Source organism: Thalassophryne amazonica, chromosome 5 (genome assembly GCF_902500255.1).
Source record: "Thalassophryne amazonica chromosome 5, fThaAma1.1, whole genome shotgun sequence".
NCBI lineage: Eukaryota > Metazoa > Chordata > Actinopteri > Batrachoidiformes > Batrachoididae > Thalassophryne > Thalassophryne amazonica.
Window position 1 is genome coordinate 106,099,766 of NC_047107.1, and position 21,164 is coordinate 106,120,929.

At 45.9% G+C, this 21,164-nt stretch overlaps 1 protein-coding gene across 3 annotated transcripts in view; it reads right to left on the reverse strand.

The window, feature by feature from the left end:
- zmat4a (zinc finger, matrin-type 4a) overlaps positions 1–21,164 on the reverse strand; it is a 376,811-nt gene that overhangs the window by 235,056 nt on the left and 120,591 nt on the right. The window lies entirely within an intron of this gene.

The following is a 21,164-nucleotide window of genomic DNA, read 5'->3' on the forward strand; positions in this document are numbered from 1 at the left end:
ACAACACCAAAAATACAAACCATGAAAACTCCTGTCAGAGATAAGGAATAGATGTCTGTACCACAACAGAGACTGAAAGATCTGGCAGTGTCTGGATGTCTAAACCGTGGTTTAATACTGAGGTGGCTTGACTGGCTTTAGATTGCAGGTGAGCAGACTCAGCAACTGCTGAGGATCAGATGGGCAGGCTGGAGGAAGGAAGCCAGTGTCCACAACCAGCAACACAGAGACAGACTGAGACAAACATGACACACCAGGAAGGGAAAAAGACAAGACACATGAGGAAAAGGAAAAACAAAGCCTAAACCCTAAGAAAATATGAATGAAATTGGTCAAGTGGTTCTTGAGATATCACGTTAACAAGCAATAATGAACAGACAGACAGATGGATGGATGAATGGACAGATATGTTGATCGCTATATCCCCCCCACCACCACCACAACATTTCATTCAGGGGGGATAAAACATTTTTGCATACCATCCATATATGTTGTTCTCAGTTATCCAAACCTGTTTGCTTCAACAAATGACAATAACTGGGTTTCCATTACAGGTTTGAGGAAATATTCAACAATATTTTCAGAATGTTAATCAAAAAAGTTGCAAAATGACAGTATTTCCGAGTTATTGAATGATGTTGTTGGGCTTTGTCCTCTCGAAAGAACTGCCATTCTAGATGGGCTCTTATAAGAAGAGTTATTGGAATAGTAATGGTGGAAGAAGGGTAAGTCCTGATAAAATATTGCTATTTTTGGCAATTCTTCTTTTTCCTTCTGCTGTTCCCGTTAGGGGTCGCCACAGCAGATCAATCATTTCCATCTCACCCTGTGCTCTGAATCCTCCTCTGTCACACCAACCACCTGCATGATCTCCCTCAGCACATCCTTAAACCTCCTCTTTGGCTTCCCTTTTGTCCTCTTGCCTGGTCGCTCTATTCTCAGCATCCTTCTCCCTATATACCCTGGGTCCCTCCTCTGCACATGTTCAAACCATCTCTGTCTTGCCTCTCTGACTTTGTCTTCAAACCATCCCACCTGAGCTGTCCCTCTGATATGTTCATTCCTGTCTATTCTCATCACTCCCAAAGAGAATCTCAACATCTTCACCTATGTCACCTCGAGCTCTGCCTCCTGTCTTTTTGTTAGTGCTACTGTCGCTAACCTGTACAACATAGCTGGTCTCACTAGTCTTTTAAACTTTCCTCTTCACTCTTGCTGATATTCTTCGGTCACAAATCACTCCTGCCACCTTTCTCCACCCACTCCACCCTGCCTGCACTCTCTTCTTCACTTCTCTACCACACTCTCCATTACTTTAGACAGATGACCCCAAGTATTTAAACTCATCAACTTTCACCACTTCTACTCCTTGTAACTGCACTATTCCACTGGGCTCCCTCTCATTCACACACATGTATTCAGTCTTGCTCCAACTGACTTTCATTCCCCTGCTCTCCAGAACATATCTCCACCTCTCCAAACTAGACTCAGCCTGCTCTCTACTCTCACTACAGATCACAATGTTATCTGCAAACATCATAGTCCATAGAGACTCCTGTCTGATCTCATCCGTCAACATGTCCATCACCACTGCTGTAAAATAATCTCTTATAATGTTTAACAGGCTCTCCATCTCTTACTTCATCTACATGAACCATGCTGCATATTTTACAATGTCATGTGATGCTTTTTGAGACCATAAGTGAAAAAAGTGTTTCCATTTCACTTTTTCGAAATAAGACTTTTTCAAATCATCTGAAAAATCACCACCTTTGAATGTAAAAATGTTTGTAAGATATTTCACAGCATTTTCAAATTCCTACTTCAATTTGTGCAATTTGGATGGCAATGGAAACCCCATTTCCATTACCCCGTTTTAAAGACAGATATAGATAGTTGCTTTTGGTGAATATCCAACAATAGTTTGCCCCTTTTCCTCTTTTCTTAAACTCCAACTAAGACTTCAAGCCGGTAACTTCTTGATCCATCTTGGGGCATAAATATTTAGTAAAATGGCTCACTAAAGGGTTATAGTAAATAATATATAAAGATTTATTATCAAAAGTGATTAATTTTTCACATTCAGTAAAAGTATTTACAACTTCAAAAATACTAACTCACAAGAGAACAATTAGCTTGTCCTTTGAATAATGAAGTATTAATGACCTTAGTGCCATTAAAAGTGTTCAGCAACGAAAATAAGCTTTTAATGAATTGAATCTCTGCACAAAAAAGTCCCTCAGTCATTTGTATAAAAGATTCAATATATCAAGCTGATGATTGAGTCCCTTTGCACAACAGAGTAATTTAATACACCTTCTGGGTTTTTTTTTCACAAAAGGATCCACAATGTCATAAAAAGCTGCATCAAAACATGTTCTTAACTTCTTTCTCAACTTTCCTAACTTTGGTTAGAACTGTTCTGGGAGCATGTGCTGGTATTGGCAACGGATGAACCATGGAAACACGTTGGATCCTGGATGAAAATCTCCCAGGCAACCAGGCTATCCTCTCCTCTGGAACATAACCACAAATCCATTTGACTTTTTCCATTTGCTGTGGTTCTCAACACGGAGGCAACGTGCTGGATCATGCCCAGGAAAACACACCACGTGACCAAAATGTCATTGTAATAGATTCCTCACAATGTAAGTGATAGTCCTCATCTGAGTCTCCCTAAGTAACCATTCATTTGGCACAAAATTATTCCCAATGTAGCCAATGATGCTCTGATGAGACAGAGAACCAACAGTATCTACATGTTGCCGTCGGTCAATGGTTAGCTTAAAAGTCTGACAACTATACTGTGAGACAGGAAGCACAAGGACCCTAAAGACTTGGATATTCATTCTCATCCGAAGGTATCAACATCACCAAACACCTCTGTCTAGGGACCCCATGACTGCATAAGCTCTTTTAAGGCATCTCTTGATCTCAAAGGCTAAGAAACCAGAGACATGAATGTCACTGCCATGTGAATCGCATGACAAGGAAGTCATTCAAAGCAGATATCTTAATCTTGATCCAGGACAATTGCAAACTCACATGCTTCCACTCCTCACTCAGCTTCTTAAGTGCTGCAATCAGGGCATCCATCGATTCCACGTTTCCAGTGGGCAATTGTGTCCAGTTTCCACAGCAACAGATGCAGATGCCATCAGGCATCAAGGTCACTGCCGATCAATTAGCAGTGTGAAGCCTTACGGCTCATTGCTCATAAGAAAACAACCATGTGCATGTCAGAGATCTCTCTGCAGAGCCAGCACAAAGCAGGTAGAGTGTGTAACCTCACTGAAATACTGTGAAAATGCTCAAATCCTTATTTCCTCATAGGCTCCAGCCCCCCGTGACCCTTAATTGGATTATGCGGTTGAAGATGAGTGTGCGTGTGTGTGTGTGTGTGTGTGTGTGTGTGTGTGTGTGTGTGTGTGTGTGTGTGTGTGTGTGTGTGTGTGTGTGTGTGTGTGTGTGTGTGTGTGTGTGTGTCTTACTATCAGAGACATAAAGGCCAAAATTATTATTTTTTTGTTAAATTTATTTTGACACTTAGACTGACACAGCATCAGATTAAAACTAGACTTGTTCTTTTTTACATGATAAACTCTCTGAAGCTGTTGTGAAAGTGTCGTGACATGGACCCACAACAGGGGGCGTTAATGAATGGACAATGGATAAGCCAAAAGTAACAATTTAATGTTGTGAATCGCACAACGACGTACAGACAATAACAATATGGTGGACTGTCAATCATACACCAGGTGACGTGTGGGCAGGCTCGACGATAGAAGACGCCTGGCAAGAGAAGAGCCAGATCCCCACACAGCTTCCACCACCAACGGAGCTGAAGAACACCGGAGCCGCCAAGCCCTGCACCCCAGGTGGCCACTGTCTTCAGCAGTCAGACCCGGTACTGCTGGCAGAAAACAGAGACAGTCCTGATGAGTGTGAGTTCGCACACTCAGTAATCCCACAGTCAGTGTTAGTTAGGAGGGAGCACCTCCACCTCCAATCACACACTCGTGCAGCTCCTGTTTCACCACTTATCTGGTTTGGGGTGTGAGGCGAAGCCGTCGCTGATCACACCAAACGCCAATCCCACAGATAAGGACACACCAGGAAAATGGCTGCAAAGAAGTTCAGATTAATACTCAATGTTTTGAGTCAGCAGAGAAAATTACCAGAATGGTAGCTGAGGATGAGTGACAGCTGTCACTCCCAGTGGCTCCGGCGCCCTCTCGTGCTTGAAGCCCGCACTCCAAGCAGGGTGCCATCTGGTGGTGGTGGGCCAGCAGTACCTCCTCTTCAGCGGCCCACACAACAGAAGCAGGATATTGGAGAATAAACAGCAAACTCCAGGCTTTTATTTTGACGTCTAGTTAGGTGAAGTCCTGGATCATTCCTTGGCAACATGCATCGCTGCGTTCCCCACACCACAGAACCACCCCAGGTGCTGGATGGCACCCATCCAAGCAGACAAACTGTCAATCTCCACCTCTCAAAAGTAACCATCTATGTACTGCAGCCAGGTGAAACGTGGACTTGGGTTTCTCCGGCTGGTAGGGTTCTAAACACTGGGGCATCTAAATGCTGATCATGCAGAAAGGTGCCCCATGTCCAAAATGTCATAGTTCATGTTCCTTCACGATGCAAGTGATACTCCTCACATGAGTTTCCCTAAGTAACTGCTTTTTTGACACAAAACCATTCCAAGCTGGTAACAAACCAACCGGTGAAAAAATATCAAAGACGTCCAGCAAATCGGGGTGCATTTTAATCCATCTTTGTCAATATTGAACAAACTTGGTATACGAGGTCTGTTAGAAAACTACCCGACCGTTTTATTTTTTGCAAAAACCATATGGATTTGAATCACGTGTGATTGCATCAGCCAAGCTTGAACCTTCGTGCGCATGCGTGAGTTTTTTCACGCCTGTCAGTTGCGTCATTTGCCTGTGAGCAGGCTTTGTGTGAGCAGTGGTCCACCCCTCTTGTCGGATTTTTATTGCGAATAAAATGTCTGAACGATTTGGAGCTTTGCTGCATCAAATTTTTCCAGAAACTGTGAGAGACCTCCAGGTGGACACCGTTCAGAAAATTCAGATGGCTTTCAGGGACAATTTTATGGGGATTACACAGATTAAGGAGTGTTCCAGCCGGTTTAAAGACCACCCACAGCGGCTGAGAGCGCGGCGCACTCCGAGCCAGAAAATGTCCTGTGAGGCTTCATCACGGCGTTGCTTTGCGCCATACGGCTTCCGTCCCACGCACAGAATTTCTCCACTCCTGTCCATGAAAAAAACTCCTGTAACAGTGGAATGTGGCCGTTCATTTCCAAATTGAACGCTGTGTTTAATCCGGGACAAAATCGTCTGACTACCACAGTAATTGCAGAAGACGTGGACATCAGCACTTTTTTCGCACATTGAGACAGACATGCAGGAGAAATTCAGCGTCATTAGGCGTCACTTCCAGGTGTTGTAGTTTAAACAGCTTCAATCATATTCAAACATCTTAAAGGGGATGGTCCTAGGAGTACATCTTGATACTTGTTTGTGCTCCATCAGGATAAAATTTGAAACAAAAGCAGCGTTTGTTGTGTGGTTCTGGCTGAATAATGCAGTAGTGCACAGCTTTACTTTTGTTTGTGAGTGGGTTGCCAGGTATGCTCTTTATAGCCAGCCAGTTGCCATGTCTACACTTTATAAGCCAGCCTGATAGGAGGCATGCCAGATTAAGCCATTCACTTGCACGCACTTTTCTGGACCGTGAAGGATCGTAATAGAGCAGTGCCCGTGCAATAGGGGTATTAGTGTTTCTCCAGACAAACGCAAATCCAGATCATTCAATTCCTCACCTCAGCCTCTCAAGTGCTACAACCAGGGTATCCACCATTCGTCAAAGAACACAAGAACACAATGCTTCAGCTTGGGACTCCGATGAGGGCGGTCACATCTCCTCCAACTCTCCCTTATCTCTGTTCTCCTGCTTTAAACCTTCAAGTCCCTACTTCACCAGACGTGATTCCTCAATTATATTGGATTGTGGATCTATTGGACTACTACTGGATTAACCTGGAATTGTCAGCTGGTCTCTGAACACTATTGACACCATTTTTTTACAAGAAGGTCAGGACCGGGGGGATCCTACCTGCCCAGATGGAACGTATCCTGCAGGCTATGTTCTCGAATCCTGGAGTTCTTGACTGTGGCGTGCTTGGCGCCTTTCTCCGTTGAGGACATCGAGGATTTATTCATTTTTGGTCTCATGGTAGCAGACTGGTACTTTTTGGCTCATGTGCTGCCCTGATCTACCGGAAAATTGGCAAGACGGCAGCATCAGAACCATAGCCCCTTGCTTGTCCGTCATGATTAACGAGGTTGGCAAGGCAGTGCATTCTCACACTGCGATGACTCTTGAACTCAGACACAAATTGGATGACATCTTGGAGGCAGATGCATGCCCTGCAGTTGAAGTTCAAGATTTCAGAGGCCGCTGGAATATTCTTAATTCATAATTGGGATTTGGTTGTGCAAGTGGAACTGTTAAAAGTGTTTTCACTGCTCAAACCATAACATTACAGGCTTATCAAGCCTGAAGGTCAAATTACCCGACTGTTTTTCCTCCAGAGGAATTTTTTTTTTTTTTGGCCTGGGGATCATTTGGCTGTTTCTTATCTCAACTCACAAAGACAATAAACTGCTTTTCACAGGACTGAAGCATGCTCCATTCCCTCCCCCCACCCGCCTCCTATCCCCCATCAACACTCCCCTTCTCTGGGCGCCTGCTAAATGTCACTACTCTCCTCTTCGGCGTGGGCAGTGCAGTTTTAGCTGCAGCCCCCGCTCTTTCCCGCCAGCTGATGGCGGCGCATCTCAGGGTTGCTGCGTGTCCTTCACCCACTTGCCTCAATTCAGATAAAGGACTTCTTCAAACTTAGTGCACATAAACAATGTCAACTGTGTATGTGCTGTCTTTAATTCTGATGTGTGCCATTATTATGGTAAACAAGTAATAATTGTGGACTAATTGCTGTCTGAGGTAACTGGAGTGTAAACGTAATTTCTCCACTGTGAGATCAATAAAGTATATCTCAAGATCATTCATGATGTAAAAGCCAGTCTAGCTTTGATGTCATTCACATCCAAACAGGATGAACAATGAATTAATTAAAAGCACAATTATCTTTTTGCAAAAGTAGTTGGATATTCCAAGAAAATCCCAAAGTTGATACTTGGTTAAAAAAAAAAAAAAAAAACACTCCAGTCAATGTTTGCCTCGAGTCAGGAACCCAACACATATGTTACTGGTACTGGTTTTGTTCCCTGGTGATGCTTCAGTTCAAGGCTGGGGTTTTTGGGTGGGGAGGGGGGATTTGCATTTGGAAAGTGAATTGCTGCTTGTTGGATTCAGGTCCATTCTTTGCTTAAAACTATTGTGCTGATTTTGCAATGTGGTTTCGAAATCACTGGCCATCTGCACTGTGAATGAGCTGTGATGCATTTGGCTGAATGTGAGAAAATAATTTAGTTTGAAATCCTGCTGCTTTTGTTAGTAGTGCAACTGTCAATAAATGCGGGAGTCAGCTGCACTGGCAGCCATATATTCACCAGAACAAAAGTCCACCACCACCATGTTGACCACATGAGTCAGACAGATCTATTCTCTTCTTTTACCATAATTTGGTACAAGTTCATCTTTATTACATCTTTATTTTCTGCATGTTTTTCCACAACTACACAAAATATTTAAGGTGTCTTATGGGTTATTTCTTACCAATTTCCTGTTTTTGTAGTTTTCCATTGATTGGCTGGCTCACTGGATGATGGATGGATGGTATGATGGATGGATGGATGGATGGATGGATGGATGGATGGATTGATGGATGGATGGATATGGATGGATGGATGGATGGATGGATTGGATTATAGGTCCATATTGTTTTTGACAACTTGCCTCCTAATATTTTCAAATTTAGTGGCTCTTCATTCAGATGTACTGGCACCATCTCAGTTTACTTTCTACTCTTCAAAAGCATTAAACAATGTGAACACAGTGCATTTATATCTTTGTACTGAGCCAAAACCTTTACAGCCACCTCACAACTACTAAAGCCACCTATGGTTAGCCATCACTCCAAGCATACGGTTCAGAGTAGGGGGTGGGGAGTGGAGGGACCCCAATCCACTAGGGTCCTGGTTCCCAACCTGGGGTTTGAGCACAGCCTTAGGATGGAAGCCAAAGATCCCAGGGGATGTCACGTTTTCTTTGCTCTGAGTTTGTGCACATAAGGAACAACATTTACTGGGCAATCAAAAGTAATGAAAAGGATTTTATTTTCCTTTGGTTGACCCAAAGGGAAAAAAAGACCTTTTTAGTTAGATTTGGTTCAGCCTTTATAAGTAGGTAGGAACACAAGGAAGCAGATTCAGCACCACTGATGACCGGGTGCTGTTAGCAGTTGGAGTTGCATGCACCAATCAATAAACTGTATATTTTCACAAATACACATTACATGTTTGTAACTTTGGAATTTAGCGTATCCTGTGCTACTATGTTTTCACAAAGACTTGTTGGAATTTAAATTTGCCAGTGGGTCTGCTGTGTGTATGTATGAATGTGTGTGTTCCCAGTCCATATCTGTCTCCTGTTGTTATGTCCCCTGTCTGGTTCTGTGTCTACGTTTGTGTGTTTATTGTGTTCTGCCCATGCCCCTTTCATATTCAATGTGTGTTTCTCCCCTATCAGTCATTCGTGTGGTTCCTCCTGGCGGTTTGTCCTTTGTCTGTCTGTGGTCGTCTGTTGTTCATTTTTGTGATCAGTCATGAGTTTTCATTATGTTTCCCCTGTCTCGAGTTCACCATGTCTTTGTTTTTTCTCTTGTTCATCATTATTATTATGTGTTTCATTAGGTTTATCATGTGTTGTCCCCTGGTTTGCACTCTGTTCACTGTTGAGTTCCACGTTGATTTTGTGCTTGTGTTTCTTGATTTAGTTTTTGGGTTTTGTTCAGTTCTTATTGTAATTTGTCCACATCAAGTATAACTCCAGACATCTCCACATTTACTCACAGACGGTTTGTTCACACGCGTTCGCACGCGCATCTCGCAGTCAAAGTAGGAAAGATAAACTATAACAGAACTCAGAGCGCAGACCTGCTGCTCAGCACAAATATAAACTAGAAGATAAATCAGAGTGCACAGTCTGTCTGCAGCCAAACTGCACTCTGATTCCTCTGTGCAGAGAACCTGCAGGCTGCGTTCTCACCTTCTCTCTGCCCCATGCTGCGTGCACCTGACACAGATATTCCTGCATCGTCATGACACCACAGGAAGCTCGAGGCAGCCCCGGTGTGAAGGCGTGGGGTGTGGTGTGGAGCTTTAGAGATTGTGCTCATGAAGTATTTTGGACCTGTTGGTGCAGTATGACAGTAATAATAAAGAGTTGAAACTTGAGATTGATTTTTCAGTTTTAGTATATTTGACAAACTCCCAATTTTCTTGTTTACCATATAATAAAACAGTTACAGACTTTTAATTTCGGTGTACCCGTGATTACCCATCCTGACCAGGTCCGCATAATCATGGGTACACCTCATCAAAAGTCTATTGTATAGAGTATAGAGTAATTGTATAGAGTAGAATAGAGTAGAGCCACTTAGGTGCCTGGTCTTGAGAACCAGGGATGGTAGGTTTAAAAGCTTTTTTATCCCATGGGAACTCTCCCTACCCACCCAAGTGGCTCAAGAAATTGGACATCATGTATATAAATGACATTTACACAATAAGGGTAATAAACAACATATACAACAACATATACAAGAAATATAGTACTACATAATATTATAGGAGATTGCATTCTAAAACCTAAATATTCATGCAGGAGAAGATTATATTATACGTATAACCTAGTCTGTAGACTAGTAGTAAAATTAAATTATAGCTAGTAGGCTAAGCTATAAATATGGTTAATTTATTAGAGAAACAGAAGATGATGTAATATGTTTCAGGTATCTATCTAAAGTTCACCCTACTAGCTTACTATAGGAAGACAAAATACATATTCTATATGCTATCTCATGAAAAGAGGATACTATATGTTGATATCTATTAGGATACTGTATGTTGATATCTATTAAAGAACCCATAAACTGAAGAATATTAAAAACCTACACCATGTAAAATAAAACGGTAAATCAGAAAAATAAGCTAATAATAATAACTATAGCTAGATGAGCTACTGGTAAATTAGCCAATCGTACCTTGCTAGCCAACAAGGTTAAACAAAGCCGGTAACTAGCGTATAAAGTACAATAGCGTAGTTTAACCCTACAATGATGGTATTAACATATACACATAAAAACAAATGTAAAAAAAAGTGTGTATTAACGTTAGCTTAACAAACAGAACAGAACCTTATCATAGGTAACATATTGTTACCTATGATAAACGGTGCTGCAGCCGACTAGATAAGCTAAAGTTAGCTGTTAGGTTTAACTAAGTATACTCCACTCTTCCATTTTTATCAATATAATAATATTAAAAAAAGAGAAAGTTAAAGCCTGCTGAAATGTATATGGAGACATGATATAAGTACCTTAGTGAAAGAATATAGAGGTGGAACCACTCCAGGTTAAAGAGAGCTCGGGGCTTGTGGCTGCAGCGACATGTAGGCCAGGTTAGCCTTTAACTAGCTCAATTGAGAGGGATAAATTCCAGGTAAACTAACATTGACAGTAGTAGGCCTAGTTACCATTACTAGCAAACTCATAGCAAACTAATCGTAATAAAATAAAAAGAAAACAAAACCCTCAAAATCAAGACTAATAAAACAACGTTTAACTGGCATATATATATATATATATATATATATGGCGAATGAGGCCTAGGCAGGTTATTAGATAATTAATAACTAGAAGGCTAAGCTGTATTTGTAGCTACGTTACTATATAAACAGAAGCTAAGATATAATATGTTTTAAGTTTTTAATCTAAAGTTTATGTTGTGTGGGCCGCTGAAGAGGAGGTACTGCTGGCCCACTACCAAAGGGCGCCCTGCCTGAAGTGCGGGCTTCAGGCACAAGAGGGCGCTGCCGCCTCACAGGAGCAGCCGGGGTGACAGCTGTCACTCATCAGCTATGACAGCTGTCACCAATCACCAGGTCATCACCCACATACACAAAAGCCGGACGACATCTCCACCTCAGCTGTGTTCTGTGTTAAAGGTGGAGGTGTTGTTTCCCTCCTGGAAGGACAACTTGTTGACTGTTTACTGGGTGTGTTGTCTCACACTCATCACAGCTGTTTTTCTGCTTTCTGCCAGCAGTACCAGATCCAACAGTCGGAGACGGTGACCACCTGGGGACTCGGGACTTGGCAGCTCCAGTACCCTTCGGGTTCGGTGACAGTGGAAATCGTGTGGGATCCGGTTCTACTCGGGACGGACGTCTCCTATCCTCAAGCCTACCAACACATCACCTTGTATATTTTGATTGTGATCCAAATTCTACGTTTGTCTGTATTCTCGTTGTGCATCATTTCCACACAGTAAAGTGTTGTATTTTTGGCTCATCTATTGTGCGCTCATTTACGCCCCCTGTTGTGGGTCCGTGTCACTACACTTTCCGAACAGGATATCTCGGCCATCGTTATGGATCCCGAGGGGCGTCAACCATCTGCTGGACAGCCAATGGAAGAGCAGGGTGCACAGGCGTCTGCAGGAGGCGTGTTAGGTGAGTTGCAGCAAATCCTCCACCGCCTTACTGCTCGGTTGGATCTAATGACCGAGCAGAACGTCCATCCTCAATCGCCGATGAGGCTCTCACCGCGCAGGTGGAAGCGCGTGCTCAGGGCGCTGCTGCAGCTCCTCCTCCTGCTGACCCAGTGCCGAATATAGACATTCCAACGGTCATTCAACGACCCTCCCCCACCATCCCTGAAGCATACATAAGTCCTCCCAGAGCTGTAGCGGGGGTTGTGTGGAGACGTGCGCGGACATTTTAATGCAGTGTTTGCTCGTCTTTTCACAGCGTCCCGTGATGTACGCGTCAGACGCCAGTAGGGTGGCTTATGTAATTAATTTGCTTCGAGCTGAGGCACGCACCTGGGCTACCCGCTCTGGAGCAGAATTCACGGCTCCTTACCCTCTTATACTGGGTTTGTGAGGGAGTTCAGACAGTATTTGATCACCCAAAACAGAGGCGAGACTGCTTCAACAGGGCTGCTGTCAATGAGACAGGAGCGGTCGGAGTGCAAGGCTGAGTATGCGATCGACTTCCGCATCGCGGCTGGCGAGGTCCGGCTGGAATACCGCTGCACTCCGCGCCGCCTTCGTAAACGGACTGTCCGTCAGTCCTGAAGGAGCATCTGGGGGCTAGGATGAGCCGCGGTATTTAGATGGGCTTATTGATCTGGTCATACATTAGACAATCGTTTAGAGGAACGCCGTCGGAGTGAGACGAAGGGCGTGGTCGGGTACGCACCGTCCCTCTCCCTTCCGGATCCAAAAAGGTGCCGCCGTCCCCACGCTCCACTGCCTCAGCACTCCGTTTGGCTACAGCTCCCCCTGCTGATGATGCTATGGACACGAGCAGGGCTAAAGTCAGAGCCACTAACGGACAAAGGAGACTGGTCCACGGACAGTGCTTTATCTGCGGCTCAAGCGAGCATCAGCAGAGAGACTGCCCCAAATGGTTAAACACCAACGCCCACTCTTAGAAACTGGGCTAAGGGTGGGCCAAGAAATTCACGTGGGACAAACCCGTATTTCTGCACGACTCCCAGTTACGATCCTGAGTGGGGATCTACCCCTTCAGGCCCCTGCACTGGTGGACACGGGGTCAGAAGGGAATCTGCTGGACAGCAGATGGGCAAGGGAGGTAGGGCTCCCTCTGGTGGTGCTTCCTTCGCCATTGAAGGTGCGGGCAATAGATGGCACCCAACTCCCTTTAATCACACACAAGACACTACCTGTGACTCTGGTGGTGTCTGGAAATCATCGGGAGGAGATTGAGTTTTTTGTGACTCCTTCTACCTCCCGCGTGATTTTGGGCTTCCCATGGATGATCAAACACATTGATTGGCCATCTGGGGTTGTGGCTCAGTGGAGCAAAACCTGTCACCGGGAATGTCTAGGATCCTCGGTTCCGCCCGGTTTGACCGCTAACGAGGAGGTTAAAGTTCCCCCCAATCTTGCGGCGGTGCCTGAGGAGTATCCCGATCTCGCTGACGTCTTCAGCAAAGATCTGGCACTCACTCTTCCCCCACACTGTCCGTACGATTGCTCCATTGATTTGATCCCGGGCACTGAGTACCCGTCCAGCCGGCTGTACAACCTCTCACGTCCAGAACGCGAATCAATGGAGACCTACATCCGGGCCTCGTTAGCTGACGGGCTGATCCAGAACTCCACCTCCCCGATGGGTGCAGGTTTCTTTTTTGTGGGCAAGAAAGACGGCGGACTCCGTCCATGCATTGACTACAGGGGACTGAACGAGATCACGGTTCACAACCGGTACCCTCTACCCCTGTTGGATTCGGTGTTCACTCCCCTGCATGGATCCCAAATATTCACAAAACTCGATCTTAGGAATGCGTACCACCTGGTTCGGATCTGAAAGGGAGACGAGTGGAAGACGGCAGTTAACACCCCATTATGTCACTTTGAGTACCTGGTCATGCCGTTCGGCCTCACCAACACCCCCACGACGTTTCAAGCTTTGGTAAATGACGTCTTGCGGGACTTCCTGCACCGATTCGTCTTCGTATACCTAGACAATATTCTCATTTTCTCCCCGGATCCTGAGACCCATGTCCAGCATGTACGTCAGGTCCTGCAGCAGTTGTTGGAGAACCGGCTGTTTGCGAAGCGCGAGAAATGCGAGTTCCACAGCACCTCTTTGTCCTTCCTGGGGTTTACAATCTCCCCCAACTCCGTCGCCCCTGATCCGGCCACGGTTGCGGCGGTGAGAGACTGGCCCCAACCGACAAGCCGTAGGAAGCTGCAACAGTTCCTCGGCTTTGCGAATTTCTACAGGAGGTTCATTAAGGGCTACAGTCAGGTAGTTAGCCCCCTGACAGCTCTGACCTCCTCCAAAGTACCATTTACCTGGTCAGATCGGTGCGAGGACGCGTTTAGGGAGTTGAAGCGCCGGTTTTCGACTGCACCAGTTCTGGTGCAGCCCGATCCTAGCCGCCAGTTTGTGGTAGAAGTGGATGCCTCGGACTCAGGGATAGGAGCCATACTGTCCCAGAGCGGGGAGTCCGATCAAATTCTCCATCCTTGTGCCGATTTTTCACGCAGGTTGACACCAGCTGAACGGAACTATGACGTGGGCAATCAGGAACTCCTCACGGTGAAAGAGGCTCTTGAGGAGTGGAGACATCTGTTAGAGGGAGCCGCGGTACCATTTACGGTTTTCACGGACCACCGGAACCTGGAGTATATCAGGACCGCCAAGCGGCTGAACCCCAGGCAAGCCCGCTGGTCATTGTTCTTCGGGCGATTTGACTTCCGGATCACCTACCACCCCGGGACCAAGAACCAAAGATCAGATGCCCTGTCCCGGGTTCACGAAGTCGAAGTCAAAACCGTGCTGTCAGATCCGCCGGAATCCTTCATTCCTGAGTCCACTATCGTGGCCACCCTCACCTGGGACGTGGAGAAGACCATCCGGGAGGCCCTGGCACGGAACCCGGACCCAGGAAACGGACCAAAGAACTGCCTCTATGTTCCACCAGAGGCCAGAGCTGCCATCAAGGGGTGGGAAGGACTGTGGCAGTGGTCCAGCAGCGCTTCTGGTGGACGTCCACGGAAGCCGACGTCCGGGACTATGTCCAGGCCTGCACCACCTGCGCCAGGGGAAAGGCTGACCACCAACGGGCACAGGGACTCCTCTAGCCGTTACCTGTGCCCCATCACCCCTGGTCCCACATCGGCCTGGACTTCGTCACGGGCATCCCGCCGTCCCGGGACATGACTCCCATCCTCACGATAGTGGACCAAGTGGACCGAAGCTCCCTACGGACCAGGAGACAGCAGACCTCCTGGTCCACCACGTCGTGCGTCTGCATGGGATACCCATGGACATCGTCTCGGATCGAGGTCCCCAGTTCTCCTCTCAAGTCTGGAGGAGTTTCTGCCGAGAACTGGGGGCCACCGTGAGCCTCTCGTCCGGGTATCACCCACAGACCAACAGACAGGCAGAACGGGCCAACCAAGAACTGGAGCAAGCCCTGCGCTGTGTGCCGTCCGCACACCCGACGGCCTGGAGTGAACATCTGGCCTGGATCGAGTACGCGCATAACAGCCAGGTGTCCTCTGCCACCGGCCTCTCCCCGTTTGAGGTGTGTCTGGGATACCAGCCCCCATTGTTTCCCGTGGTGGAGGGAGTGGTCGGTGTGCCCTCGGTACAGGCCCAGCTGCGGAGGTGCTGTCGGGTGTGGCGCACCGCCCGTTCTGCCTTGTTGAAAGCCTGGATGAGGGCCAAAGCCCATGCAGATCGCCGCCGTTCCCCGGCCCCTGCATACCAGCCCGGGCATGAGGTATGGCTTTCCAGGAAAGACGTTCCTCTACAAGTGGACTCCCCAAAACTCAAAGACAGATACATTGGACCATTTAAGATCCTCAAGGTCATCAGTCCTGCCGCACCCGGTTTTTCATGTCTCCATATCACACCTCAAAACCATATCACACCTCACCCCTCTGTGCTCCCGGACCGGCGCCGCCTCCTGCCCGGATCATCGACGGGGAGCCGGCTTGGACTGTGCGTCGGCTCCTGGATGTCCGCCGGAAGGGCCTGGTTTCCAGTACTTCGTGGACTGGGAGGGGTATGGACCCGAAGAACGCTCCTGGGTGAAGAGGAGCTTTATCCTGGATCCGGCCCTCCTGGCCGATTTCTACCATCGCCATCCCGACAAGCCGGGTCGGGCGCCAGGAGGCGCCCGTTGAGGGGGGGGTCCTGTTGTGTGGGCCACTGAAGAGGAGGTACTGCTGGCCCACTACCAAAGGGCGCCCTGCCTGAAGTGCGGGCTTCAGGCACAAGAGGGCGCTGCCGCCTCACAGGAACAGCCGGGGTGACAGCTGTCACTCATCAGCTATGACAGCTGTCACCAATCACCAGGTCATCACCCACATACCCACATACACAAAAGCCGGACGACATCTCCACCTCATCGCCGAGATATCATCTACCTCTACGGTAACTCTCAGGCCGTTTGACTGTGCTGTACGCACGTGATCTTTTTTCTGAGTGTTTGCAAGAGATCCTGTTGACTTCTTTCAGCTGTGCTGAGTTTTGTGGTCCGTGTAGGAGTGACGTTCTTCACCCCGCACGCCAAAACAGATAAGTAGCTCTCAGGGCTGCAGCACACTGTGTTCTGTGTAAAGGTGTAGGTGTTGTTTCCCTCCTGGAAGGACAACTTGCTGACTTGTTTACTGGGTGTGTTGTCTCACACTCATCACATCTGTTTTCTTCTGCTTTCTGCCAGCAGACCAGATCCAACAGTCGGAGACGGTGACCACCTGGGACTCGGGACTTGGCGCTCCAGTATCCTTCGGGTTCGGTGGCAGTAGAAATCGTGTGGGATCCGTTCTACTCGGACGGACGTCTCCTATCCTCGATGCCTACCCACACATCACCTTGTATATTTTGATTGTGGATCCAAATTCCTAACGTTTGTCCTGTAGTCTCGTTATGTGCACATTTCACAACAGTAAAGTGTTGTATTTTTGGCTCATCTATTGTCCGCTCATTTACGCCCCCTGTTATGGGTCCGTGTCACTACACTTTCCAAACAATTTATCCGAATTGTTAGGTTATGGCTAGCTACTATAGGCAGAATGTGACCTTTGACATTGTCACACACCTGTTCTTTCATTTGCTCATTAGTTAGTTTGGTATTTTAAGTAGCACCTATTTATTTATTTGCTGGTTTCTTCACGTTAGTCCCTCCTGTTATTTTTCATTCGTGAGTACTCCGAGATCCTTTGTTACCCTCCTGCAACTGCTGTGTTTAGTTTGGTGTTTTGTTCATGCCTTGCTCCCTTCGTGTGGACTTAGTAGTGTGTTATGTTTTTGGACTCTTGAACCCCCGTGGCCCTCACATTGCTTGATTACTGTTTTCACCTGTTTGGGATTAATAATCACCTGCGCCCGTTTCCTGAAACAGTCTAATCTTTTAGTCTACTAAGCTTACTTACCTGACTAAGGTTAGTCGCCAAACATTATCAGTCTAATCTCTGTTTCACATCGATGGCTAAATTTGTAGATTAGCTGTCTTATGTTAGTCAAAGATTTTCGTGGGCCATAGCAGCCTCGCGAGTGCCGTTGCGAAGAAATACCTCCATGCGCGACAGATTTGTTTAACTTCCAAGTTGGTCCGTCTGCTGCAAACATCGCCAAGTCCATCACAGCAGAATGGAAGCACTCGGCATCCGTAAATAGTTCCAATGCATTATTTCGTTCCCGGAACACCCGCTCCCACTGCAAGTCTCCTCCTTCCTTCCTCGTTCATCAAATGGTGGTACATGATAGCCCGCCACTTTGAGGTAAGACACTGAAGTTTTGTTGACTAAAACAAGATTAGGCCTTCTCTGTACCAGGCTAAAAACTGTAGTCAGGTAATGCGATACTTGAGCCGGCTAAGCGCTTTGGTGCAACGACTAACGTCAAAAGATGACATCGACGAAGTGAGTTAGTCCACTATACAAGATTAGACTACTTCATGAAACCGGGCCCTTGTGTTTTCACCTCACCTCCATTTTGATCGCTGCTTGCATTTTGGGTTCTACTTGACATTGCTAAATTGCAACAGGTCAATACATGATGAAATCTGTTGACCTGAGCTACTCAAAGCCCAAAAGTGCTGTTTAGCTATTTGACGAGTGTTAAAGGAGAAATTAATGAAGGTTTTTAGCAAAATTATTTATTTTAAAACATTATTAACAACCAAGACACTGAGTATTTCAGACAAAATTCAGTAGATCCACAGTAAAGTCCACTGCTAGTGGTCACTTGCGAGAGGGACTTTTAGGCTACAACATTGAAGTAGGATTAAAAGACGGCAGAGACGGGTGGCAATCAAAGAAAATTAGATCAAAAAAGGCGGAAAAACAAAATAACAAAAACAAAATAAATTGGAGGGATGGGGCTGAAAGGAGCCCTGAAGCACAAATGGGAAGAAAACAAGAGAAACTGAGATGATAACAGGCAGGGTTGACAATAATAGGAGTGTAAAGACAGATGAAAAAGTACAAAGAAAAGAAAATAGGAAATCGTGATGGGACGTGAGAGAAAGGCTAAATGGATGAGAGGTGTGTGAGAGAAACAGAGAGATGATCTGACAAACTCTGAGAGGCAGCGTAGAGGAAACTGTTTACAGGTGAGGATCTCAGACGAAAACAATAGTGTCCCGTGACATGACCTTGTCTGGTGCGTACGCCCACATTTCTTGACTAATAGCTAACACACTCCCAGTAATTAGAGCAGAGTCCCTGAGCTACAATCTGTCCACTGCAGTCTCTGCTCACATCCTCAATCACTACACGTTGTCCCTGAATATAAGATGAAGATGGAGTGGATATTCCACTTTCACCACAGCACTGTGGATTCATATGAGGACTGCTGTCTTGCTCCTCCAGCCGGAGCTAAAAACTTGACATCTCTCATTCACTGCACGAAAGTATACTCCAGGATAAGAGGGTGAAAAGGACAGGGCTGAACACCAGCTATGGTGCAGTACTTGAACTATGGGGACCATTCCTGAAGGACACACTATCCATTGAATGAGTTTATTCGGCACACATACATACTGAACAACAAAAAACCTTATTAAACAAAAAAACTCTACACAATTTCACAGTTGTGTGTTGCTGAAATGGTATATACATACATATACATATATACATATATATATATATATATATATATATACGAGGTCTACTAGAAAAGTATCCGACCTTATTTTTTCAAAAAACCATATGGATTTGAATCACGTGATTGCGTCAGACAAGCTTGAACCCTCGTGCGCATGCGTGAGTTTTTTCACGCCTGTCGGTTGCGTCATTCGCCTGTGAGCAGGCTTTGAGTGAGGAGTGGTCCAGCCCCTCGTCGTTGTTTCATTGCCAGGAAATGGCGGAATGATTTGGGCTTTTTTTCCATCAGAATTTTTTCAGAAACTGTTAGAGACTGGCAGCTGGAAACCATTAGAAAAATTTATATGGCTTTCGGTGAAAATGTTACAGGCTTGGTAGAGAATAAGGGGTGTTACTGTCGCTTTAAGGACGGCCCCAAGCGGCTGTGGGGCACGCCGCGCTCCGAAGCCGCCATTGACAGGCTGAACGACCATTTCATTTCTAAACGGATGGCTGTTTGGATCCGTGACCATCGCGTGCCATTTCTCTGGTTATCACAAGAGCTGGACATTTTCATCAACCATTTTCCGGCAGATTTCACTTTTAACAAGAGATTTTGTCATGGAAAGCCGAGCGGAGGCATCGTGCGTCACGATGGATTCGCTACTGGAGCGAGACAAAACCACCTCCGTTTTGGTGTCACAGGACGGCTTTAAGATGGCGTTCAGACAGCTGTCGGTGGTTTTTCCATCGAGTGATTATCTGAGCAATTGTGGATGTGCCTGGACATGCCAGAACATGTCTCGTGAGGCTTCATCACGGCGTTGCCGTGCGCCATGCGGCACCGCCGCAACGCACGAAGCCTCCGCTCCTCTTTCCATGACATAAACTCCTGTAACAGTGGAATGTGCCGTTCATTTCCAAACTGGATGCTGTGTTTTATCCGGGACGTCGTCTGACTAGCACAGGAATTGTGAAGAGACGTGGACATCAGCACTTTTTCGGCACATTGAGACAGACGTGCGGAGGAATTCCGCGCGCGCAAAGCAACGCAAATGCCAAAAAAGAAAAAACAAGCACAGACAATATAGATTAATCAGTGAACTAAAATTTCTCAGCACAACAGAAAAAACAATAGTGCACAACACACAATTAAAAAAACAAACAAACTCAGTTAACATAATTCTTCATACTATAACAAGTAATTATATTGTTTTTATAAAGTTATATTGTTTTTTAGGGCTGAAACGATTAGTTGAGTAACTTGAATAATTTGATTACAAAAAATATTCAAGGCAAATTCTGTGCTTCGAAGCTCCGTTTAATGTTGTAGTACGTATGCCAAGCCTGTGTGTGGTGCTGTAACATCCCCAGAAAAAAACAAAGAAGAAGACTAGAGCATGATATGATTTCTGTGTATCGTTGGGTTTGATTTATTCTGGTGAGCTACTTACTGACACTTAAAACATTCATGGGATCAGCAATGTTAACCTTTGAGATTGAGAGGTGGCTGGGAAGAGATTATGGAGTCATGAGGTTGTTGGACAAAGGTGTTCGGTGATGCCTATACCTTCAAAGGGGAATCAAGGCCAAGTTTTTAGTATCCTGGTACATCCTCTCTTATTGTCTGGCTGTGAAATTTGTTCACTATTAAGTGACCTAAGGTGACAACTGGATGACTTTGGTACCAGGTCTCTTCAGAGGATCCTTGGGTCCTGCTGGAATGATTTTATGTCAAAGGAACAGTTACAGTACCAGGTGCATGAGTATCACTTGCATCGTGATGGGACATCTGTTATGACATTTTAGCTATGTGATGTGATTTTCTTGACATGACCCAGCAGGCAGGTGCCTCAGTGGTGAGGATCCCCTAGATTTAGTACCATCTATCTATAAGTTGCAGCAGATAGATTGTCACGTTGAAGCATTGGGGTTGGACTTTGCTTTGCCTTGATCATCCAGGATCCAAGGCGGTTCCGTAGTTCCGTAATGTGTTGGATGTGGTGACCCGTGTATGCACCTGATCTGACATGACGTGGGTTTGTTGTGTTTGCTGCAGCAATGAGAAAAAACCTCAACATGCATTATGAAACTTCAGTACTGTGATACGCACTGTGTCAGTGTGGGGAATACAGCAAAAATACATGCAACAATCAAGCTTTTGTGATTCATCACTCAAGAAACAAAAGCCAGTCATACTGCGAAGCACTCAAAAAAAACGTAGCTACACGCGAAAGTAAAACAAAACCACTACACAAACACAAATCCAACGGAGTGACAGGTTACATAACGCCATTTGCCAAACACGGTGTGTAA